This window comes from Macrobrachium nipponense, chromosome 43 (assembly GCF_015104395.2).
Source record: "Macrobrachium nipponense isolate FS-2020 chromosome 43, ASM1510439v2, whole genome shotgun sequence".
NCBI lineage: Eukaryota > Metazoa > Arthropoda > Malacostraca > Decapoda > Palaemonidae > Macrobrachium > Macrobrachium nipponense.
Window position 1 is genome coordinate 52,152,701 of NC_061104.1, and position 9,501 is coordinate 52,162,201.

Below are 9,501 nucleotides of genomic sequence, written 5' to 3' on the forward strand. Positions count from 1 at the left end.
TACATATATATGATGTTGTGTGTGTGCGCTTCTAGTTAGTAGGCGACATCTATATTAAGATTCAGACACCAATTATGACAACGAATATTTACGTGCAGCGTACCCTATATTACTGAGAGGAATTACTGTATACAATGACCGTGCAAGTTCATCGATTCGCTTCCGTCAACGCGCAAGAGAGAGAGAGAGAGAGATAGAGAGAGAGAGAGAGAGAGAGAGAGAGAGCATCAATTTTTTATTTCATTAAGGGAATATTGCGAGAGAGAGAGAGAGTAGTCATTTTTATTTCATTGGGGAATATAAGAGAGCGAGAAGAAGAAGAAGGAGAGAGAGAGAGAGAGAGAGAGAGAGAGAGAGAGAGAGAGAGAGAGAGAGAGAGGCTCAATTTTCTTACTATCCTTAATTATGCTCTTAGGATTTAAGAAGAGGAAAAGGAAGGATGATTTGAGCGTCCCCACCCAATCCCCCCCCCCCACCCTCGAAAACATAATAATAAGGGTGACTTAATTATACACTTACAACACCCTGACATGTACGTAATTTAGGCAAGAGGCCAAGCGCTGGGACCTACGAGGTCATTCAGCGCTGAAACGGAAATAAAACGTTTGAAATGTGTAATAGGAGGAAAACCTCAAAGCAGTTGCGCTATAAATCAATTGTTCGGAGAGGGTGAAAAGGAAGATAGAAGAAAGAGAATATGAACGGAGGTACAGCAAAAGGAATGAATGGCGTCGCAGCTAGGGGCCAAGGAGGACGCTGCAAAGAACCTTAAGTAAATGCCTACAGTGCACCCCATGGGATACACTGATAACACTACCCTCTGAGGAGCCTTCGGTGTCTGGAGAGGAGAGGGGCCAGCCTTATTTTATATTATTGTTAATATCAATATTCAGATGAACTCTATTCATATGGATCAAGCCCACTTGAAATTCAAGCCTCCAAAATTAGAGGCAGGAGTGTCAAACACAGATAAGAATAAGGGCAGTTAAGAATGAATGTTCTCGTTTTGTAGTAAACTAACGGCTGACGGTTATCCTCATTGCCTATTCAATACATTGCATGAAATATTCTGCTGCGAAATTCTTCGGGGAAAGCGACAAATAAATCTTGAAAGTGAGTACCGCAGAGTGCGTAGCCAGAGTTTGCAAAATAATGTTCATTACGTTGCTGCGTTTAGATCCCGGGGTTCTACATTAGCTGATTAAGGTTAATTAACATCCCAAGCTCTTTCTCTTTTCCATCAACATACAAACACACACACACACACACACACACACACACACACACACACACACACACACACACACACACATATATATATATATATATATATATATATATATATATATATATATATATATATATATGTAATGAGGTTATTTCCTCATTATTCATTTGGTAAACGTGTAACTCGAGCGTCAAGGCAAACAACCAAACCTCTCACTAAGCGATACCTCTCTCTCTCTCTCTCTCTCTCTCTCTCTCTCTCTCTCTCTCTCTCCTCTCCACTCTAACAGGTAATGAAAATGAGAGAGTTGCATTATAAGAAAATACATTTATTAACAACGAATAAATAATGAATTAATCAAGTCTTACAGACTAACTCAATTCAATGAACCCCACTATCAAAATGTCTAAAACAGTTTTAGTCACACCAATCGTCTCTCCCATCTGGGACTCTCTGTCGGTCCCCCCATTGCCAGAACCGTCTATTTCAAAGACACGAAAAACACACTCGTAAGTACACACACAAGTTTAACAATTAGAGATTAAAGATTGGATATCATTATAAAAATGTCAAATAGATAACAAGCCAGTCTTCGGCTAAAACACTTCAACACTCACCCAAGCAGCCGGACTATTTCGCACACTTAATAAAAAACCACTTCGGAGAGCACTACGGCATCCTTCCTTTCTTCCAAAGACGCCTCTATCAAAATCCCCCCATAGACTTGCGTATCATACATTTAAAAGGAAGAGGCGCACACGCACTTACGAACGCACAGTTCGTTAGCGCCTCACACTTACTGGCTTCATCCAGTTTCACAAAGGCACTTTGAGAAGAGTTCATGACCTGAGTACATTGACTTGTCTAACTAAGCAGTTTTATGTCACGCCACCCACAGAAACTATTCGTTGCTTCTCCTCTGTTCTTCACATTCCATAGGTCACAGCGAACATATTGGCAATATATTATTAATCAAAAACCCTAGGCCTAATACCGCTCGGCCGCCTAACCAATGCTAGCCCCTGCCTAGCAAAATAGCTTATATAATATAAAACACATTGGCCGGCTTAAAATAAAATATAAGTAATAACTGCACGTCTCTGGCATTATAAAATAAAGTCTGTTACGCTTTTATCTCCAAATAACACTAGAATTTTCTCTCTTCGGATTCTTGAATATCCCTCTTTGTCTTCAACTTGCTGCTCCTGTAGCAGACTGCAGGAAGACGGAATGCCTCCCTCATTGTAGAAGACTTCTAACGGCTTCTGCAGATCCCCAAAAGACACGCTGTAGGACTCTCGTAATCACCATCGTGGAAACTCTTGTAATCACCACGGACAAAACGACAGCAACACTCTCTGCACGGCTGGTGGACGTCTTGCTAGCGTTGGGAAACGACTTTTTGGTGTGTTAGTATGTCAGTCAAGTCACTGGTCAATCCAAGAAAATTAACCCAGACATACTACTTCTATCAAAATATGATTTCAAACAGTCAGAAATACTAACTAAATGTCTCCCAATTAACTCCCTTTAATATGACTACTAAATCATAAGTCATTATCATAACTCTCAAAGAAAAAAAACATCAAGTTCTCCAACTCAATTCTCCAAACTCACACATCAGCACACACACAACTCAGAAATCTCAGCAAATCCACGGACTTCTGCACTCACATTTCAAACTCGAATGTTCTCACAAGTAAAAAAAAGAAAAAATCGTAATGAGCCCAAGGAAAAAAGAAAGAATCATGTAACACACCCACACCCAAAAAATGTTCTCTCAAGCTCTGATATCTGAACAACCCACAAAATCAATAAAAATCTCCAATGTTTAACAGCAAAAACCCGTTTACTGCTCATATAATTAATGAAAATGAAACTTAATGTCAAACTCCCATTTACGTAAATAACAACCCCAGATAAATCACATCTCCCGATAAAAAAAAAAAATGCTATTTAATCTTAATCCCCAATCATATCTCTCGTAGGAAAAGGAAGAAAAAAAACCACAAGTAGATTTCCCCAATCACAAAATACATAATACATGTATAATATGCATAACTCCCCACGTTTTTCCAAGAAATGCTCCATGTAAAGTTATGGAATTTGCCAGAAAGCTAACTCTTACCCATGTGCTTTCGTGAAATGCTATTGTCAACATTTCCAGATATTGCTAAAATTCTGAGCAATCGTCACCAGAGGAAAAGAATCAGCACACGGCTCATCACATCGCTTGTCAGCAGAAAATCGCCTGCGGACGTGAGCTCAAACAGCAGCACAAAAAATGTTCAGTCAGACACACAAGTTTGGAAACTCATGACTCTATAGAAAAAGGTCTAGCTAATACATTTCACAAAATTAACTCCAGGATATGACTAATGTGTTCAAAAATTTGTCTCGAAGACTTATTCTCTCAACATGACTTTGCCCAGTTATATACCTCCAAAATAACACACTTGTGAACATAAAAAAATGCACACATCTCCATAGGACTCGTAATGCAGTAATGCCACTCGCCTCTAAATAGTCACGAAACCAAAGAGAAAGAACCACAGAAATCTTCTCTTGGCTCAAAATAACTCCCATAACCACAAAAAAAAAGGGTCACCTGCCAAAGATTAATTCCAACTCCATACATAAATATGTGACACCATAATAATAACACCACTCTGGTGAAAAAAATATTTCCTCCATTTGGTTAATAACCACATCCACATATATTTCTCTCTTATTTCACCAATGACCACATGTCAATAAAACCACCACTCCAGCAATAAAAAATATTCACCTCTATTTCGGCAAATAAAAAAATATTTACCTCTATTTCCCCAATACTCCATGTGGAATAAAACAAGGCTCCAAAAAATATATCTCCAAAAAGGAATATCAATAAAATGAAATCCTATCTCCAAAAAAAAATGTGCACTCAAGGCATCTAACTCACACACTCACAAATATTGCCCCATATATCTCCTCAAAAATGTGTCTCCATTTGCAACAAAGATGGCTGCAAAATAATTGAACTAAACGTAGCTCTCATCACCATTGGCAAATATCAAAATGGCCAAAAATATATCTCCAATATATTATATCTCAAATTATAACTCCAAAATAATATACCTCCAATTATAACTCCAATTAATATATCTCAATTCTCCAGGGAATAACTCAATGTTATAGTCAAAAACTATAAAACTCTCTCCTTTTAGCATAACTGCTGAAAAAGGGCAAAAACTCGGCAAATAAAAAACTGTCTAGAAAATTCTAGAAAAAATCACCAATGTGCCACAACTCCATATAATAAAAACTCCTAATTCAAAGTGTCTTAGCCAAGACTTTTCCATATGCGCTACGACATAGGCCACTAGAAAACTTAACCAAGTTTCCTATCTCTCACAAAGTTGTCACAAATACAACAAAGGTATAGTGCAAGATAACTCACAATTTCTGAAACACAAATATCCAGAGAAAAAAATGTACTGCCGTTAAGTATGCATTCAAAACTATGCAAGAATTCTCCTGTAAATTTCTCTACAGCATCAAATAGCTGAAACACAAACACGTTCCCGAACAATGACTCTAAGTCACGAACTGAGATATTAAAAAATACTCACACCAACTGGAGAGAAAAAATAAATTCAAATTCACTCATGATGAAAAAAACTTGTGTCAGCGATGGCTAACTTCCAAAAAAGGAGAAAAGAAAAATCAACAGCACCATTACCTATCTCTCGTAACTCACTAGATGTCAAGCAATTATCTGCTGAACTCATAAAAAAAGGAAAAAAACAAAAATAATGTGTTGTTAGTTCCTCCCAAATTCAAAAAAGATCTCACCACCCTTGATAGCATTACAACACCCACGTATTAGTATATAAAAAATCAGTATCAGAAATACCACTATCAACAAAATCACCAAAAAAATGGCTATCATCAAAATCACCAGTATAAAAAAAATATCACCTATGTTAATGCTTATCCATTCTCCAAGAATTCAGCAAAAAACTCAGCAAAAGTTCAACAAGATTCAACACAATTCACCAAGATTCAGTCAGATTCATCAAGATTCAGCAAAACTCATCGCTAGTGAATGACCGAAATATTCTCCAAAGTCACAAAAACTCAACAAATAACTAACCCCCAAGATTTCTCCCATTAATTCATCGTAATAATTCTCCATGAATAATTATCTGTAATAATCATAAAATAATCCCCCATGAAATATCTCAAATCTCTCGTAAAACAAGTCTCCCGTAACGATAATTATACTTAAGCAGCCCTCCCGTGACACATCTCAAGTATAATAATTATTAATAATAATAATAATAATAATTCTTCATAGCAACAATTCTCTTGCAAAGATCTCAGGTAAGGGTAAATTCAAATAGCATACAACAGTAATGCTGAACCTTTTGACACACAACACAGACACGACACCATTCACGACACCGGGCATCACCATTTTCAAAGTAATCCCTCCAACACAATAAAAAAAATAATAATAATAATCTGTGTCTCCCCATTATATTTGTTTTCCAAGGCATAAGGAAAACATACAGCACATCCCGTGCATGTTAACTACCATTTTCTCTTCATCCACGATACAGAAAAAAAATCTCTTTTTATTTCCTTTTCTCTTCCTCCAAGAGAGAGAGAGAGAGAAAAAAAAAATAGTATCTTTCTAAAAAAAAAAAAAAAAAAAAAAAAAAGAAAAAAAAAAAAAAAAAAGACTCTACGGGCATTTCACTTCATCAACCAATCAATCAGCTGATGTCTTGGCATTGGAAATTCATTGTCAAGGGCAAACTCATCCCCCAACACCCCGACACGAAGAAAAAAAAAGGAGTTCACCCCCAATGAGAAAAAAAAAAAAGTTTTTTCCCCCCCCCCCCCCCGACATTGACACTCCCCCGTCAAGTGATAGAACCTCTCCCGAGGCAGACCAGTAGTCCCCATCTCCTTGCAATCCCCTCCATGCAACGCGCCTCTCTGCGCGGTTAGCAGAAATGTGCTGAGCCCGTGAAATTCAGTGGCCGCTCTGTCTCCTAGCCAAATATGCTATCTAAGCACAGTTCACATGCATGAAAAAAAAAAAACATCTTTATACACTCTTATGTGTTAAACAAAGACGAATACGTCTATTATAAACCCGCGCAAATAAAGAAAACACGTCACTTTGCTACAATGGGGAAAGAAAAATTTTTTTCGACTTCTTGAACCAGTCCCATTACATAGAAATATTTAAACAAAACCCTCCCCTTAAAAGACAATGTTTTTTTTAACACTCACCACTCCATAATGGGAACAAAAAGAACTCAGAATTCGCGTAATGCACTAATAACAACACCCGCACGGGTGTCTCGGGATGCACTCGACATTACACACAGAAGTCATACTGAGTGCTTGCAACTAGTAGGCAGACTGCCTGGGCCAAATGCTGAGTCCAACAAAATCCTTCCCCCTCCCCTTAGTACAGTTAGCAGATAGATATTTCTCATTTTTTCTCACTAAGTAACTGAAAACTAACAGTTTAACGATTTTCCACACACACACACACACACACACACACACACACATATATATATATATATATATATATATATATATATATATATATATATATATATATATATATATTATATATATATAATCTTAAAAAGTAGATGTGGTGGTGAATTGTTAATCTCAGCTTTTTCCACTTAGAGACAGGAAGGCTTAGCGACAAGCACTTGATTCCTCGAAGAGTACTGAAATGGTAAACAGTCAGAATTGGTGACCATGTGATATGAGGTTGATGACCTTTCAGAAATCACGTGACTGGGTGCGGCGTGCTTAGTTGCTATGCCATTCCAAAAGGCGTGTGGCCGTATATGTGTGTTCGTAGCATGTGATGTACGGGGCCCAACGGTATGAGGTGCCAAAGAAGAGGGCACACTCTTTGATCACCAGTGTCGTGGTATGGAACACATTTGGAGAGGGCTCGAGGGCACACCCATCGCAAGGTAGAGTAACATTAAGACTTTGGAAAAGTTACCCTTTGAAAAGAGAGAGAGAGAAGTGTAGTATGTACACGTTCATTTTAATTATCTTTTACATGTTGGAGTGATATAATAAGTATGTCTCTTTATTTCAGATGGGTTCATGGCATCATATAAGAGAATGGTTTCTCTAAAAGACTTTGACCATTTAAATGCATAATTAATCAGACTGTGAGATTTAGGGGAGGAGTTTACTTAATCTAGTTCAGGAGAGGAGAATGACAGTTTACGGTCTTTTTGAGGGTCAGACTTTATTCTTTTATTTACTCCATTTTATATTCATTTTGTTCCATTTAATTTTTAGCTAATTTGGCAAATAAAGTATATTTTTGTATCTACGAGAATTCATCAGCCTAGTTTGCATTTTTAGCTCTTGCAGAAGGATAACCAGCAACAAGAGGTAAGAGAGTTGCCTATTTGTTTAATTTGTTTAAATGAGTGTCATTTAGTCATAAAAGCTCGGCAAGAGGTGGTGGCAGCGGGTAAAAAGCTTTTTATAGGATGTAGGTACGGTTCCGAAGAGACTATAGCTAGATTAGGCATAATTTTGGGGAAAAGGGTTGCAATTATGTCACAGGCAACTTGCGTTATTGCTGAGTTAGGGTTAGGGACTCAAGGTGTGTCTCTCTATGTATGCCAGCCAGAGCGAGTGATCCTAGTCAACAGCTAGCGTGAAGCGCGTGTTTAGGGGTTTCGGGAAATTGAAGTGTAAGTTTTGGCATATTAAAGTGTTTATCGGGTGTGGTGAATAAGTTACGCGCACTTGCAATGGGTAAACAAGTTCGGGTTCCGGTCTTATGAAGACGTGAGTGTAATTTCATGTTTCCTTTCCTTTCTTTCTTTTTTTTTATTGGTGATTAATTTGCTCAAAAGTGTGTTTATATTTTTTATGTCCCTCGAGATTCGGTGGACATTGGTGGTTTTGTGGTAACATATGCGGGGATATTTGGTGTTGTGGGTTATGCCCTGGTGAGAGAGAGAGAAAGGGTGAGGGCTGGAGGGCGAGTGTTTGAGAGAGAGAGAGAGGAGAGAGAGAGAGAGAGAGAGAGAGAGGCAAACGGGCGGATGGTTTTGCCGAGTAAAGCGATTTTTCTTTAGAACTTTTTTTGTTGTTGTCTTCTCCCCCCCCCTTTTTTTTTTTTTTTTGTTCCCGGCGCAACCTTGTATTCAATATTAACAACTGTTCATATGGTGATTTACTTGGTGTGGTGCAAGTTTGTTTTTTATCTTTTATTGGGGATGAATATCATTAATTTTTCTGGATTGGGATTTGTGTGTGTATAAGTAATTAATGTTATTGAGGTCGGGGAAGATCGTAAGGTATAAGAGCTTTCATAAAGAGAGAAAAATGGCTGACGCAAGTGGTACGCAGACTCTGCTTCCCTGCATTACGAATGTTAGTGCATGAGTGAGTCCATTTCGTGGATAACAGATGGTGTAGAGGCATTCAGAGAGGAGAAAGCTTTGTTAGATTTCAATAAGGGTGATCTTTTCTATTGTTGCAGGAGTTTTCAATATGCAAAGTGTCAGACATGGGCTGATTTACAAGCTTTTTTAAGAGCAGCTTATGGCTCAAAGGACCACAGGGATATGGTGAGAGATCTAAGAGGGCTATATAAAATACGAAAAGGCACAACTAGCCTCATTGAACATAGCTCAAAACTTTTTGACTCAGCGGGAGAAGGGATAGAAAAACTGAAAACCTCTAAGTGGGTTGAAAGGGGTAGTGTCTCACTTGACAATTTGCATAAACTGATCCTTTTTGCGATGTTGTTGCACGACGTACTGGAAGCAATAGTGGATAGTTTTGATGAAAAGATTGAACCTACATCAGACAAAGAATTAATTTATGCCCAAATTGATAAACATATGTCTAAATGTCCCACTGTAGATAGTACATTTTTTAATGGGACCGGCCCGAGAAATAGGGTTCAAAGAGACACAAAATTTTCTTCTCCCCATTTGTGTGCAAAAGTTGAACATAATAGAAGATCAACTGATCAAAGGCAACAGCAGTTGCGTTGCTACAATTGTAATAAACCAGGGCACCCAAAGAAAATGTGTAGAGTTAAATATTGTGGAATGTGTAAGAGTGTGGATCACTATTGGCAATCTTGTCCATCTCAGATACGGAAAGATGCGAGGCCTACACCTCAAAGTTCTGGGAGTTATAATATGAGAACTTCCCAGGCAGGTCACTTAAGAGGGCAAAGGGATCAGCGAAATTTCTGGGAG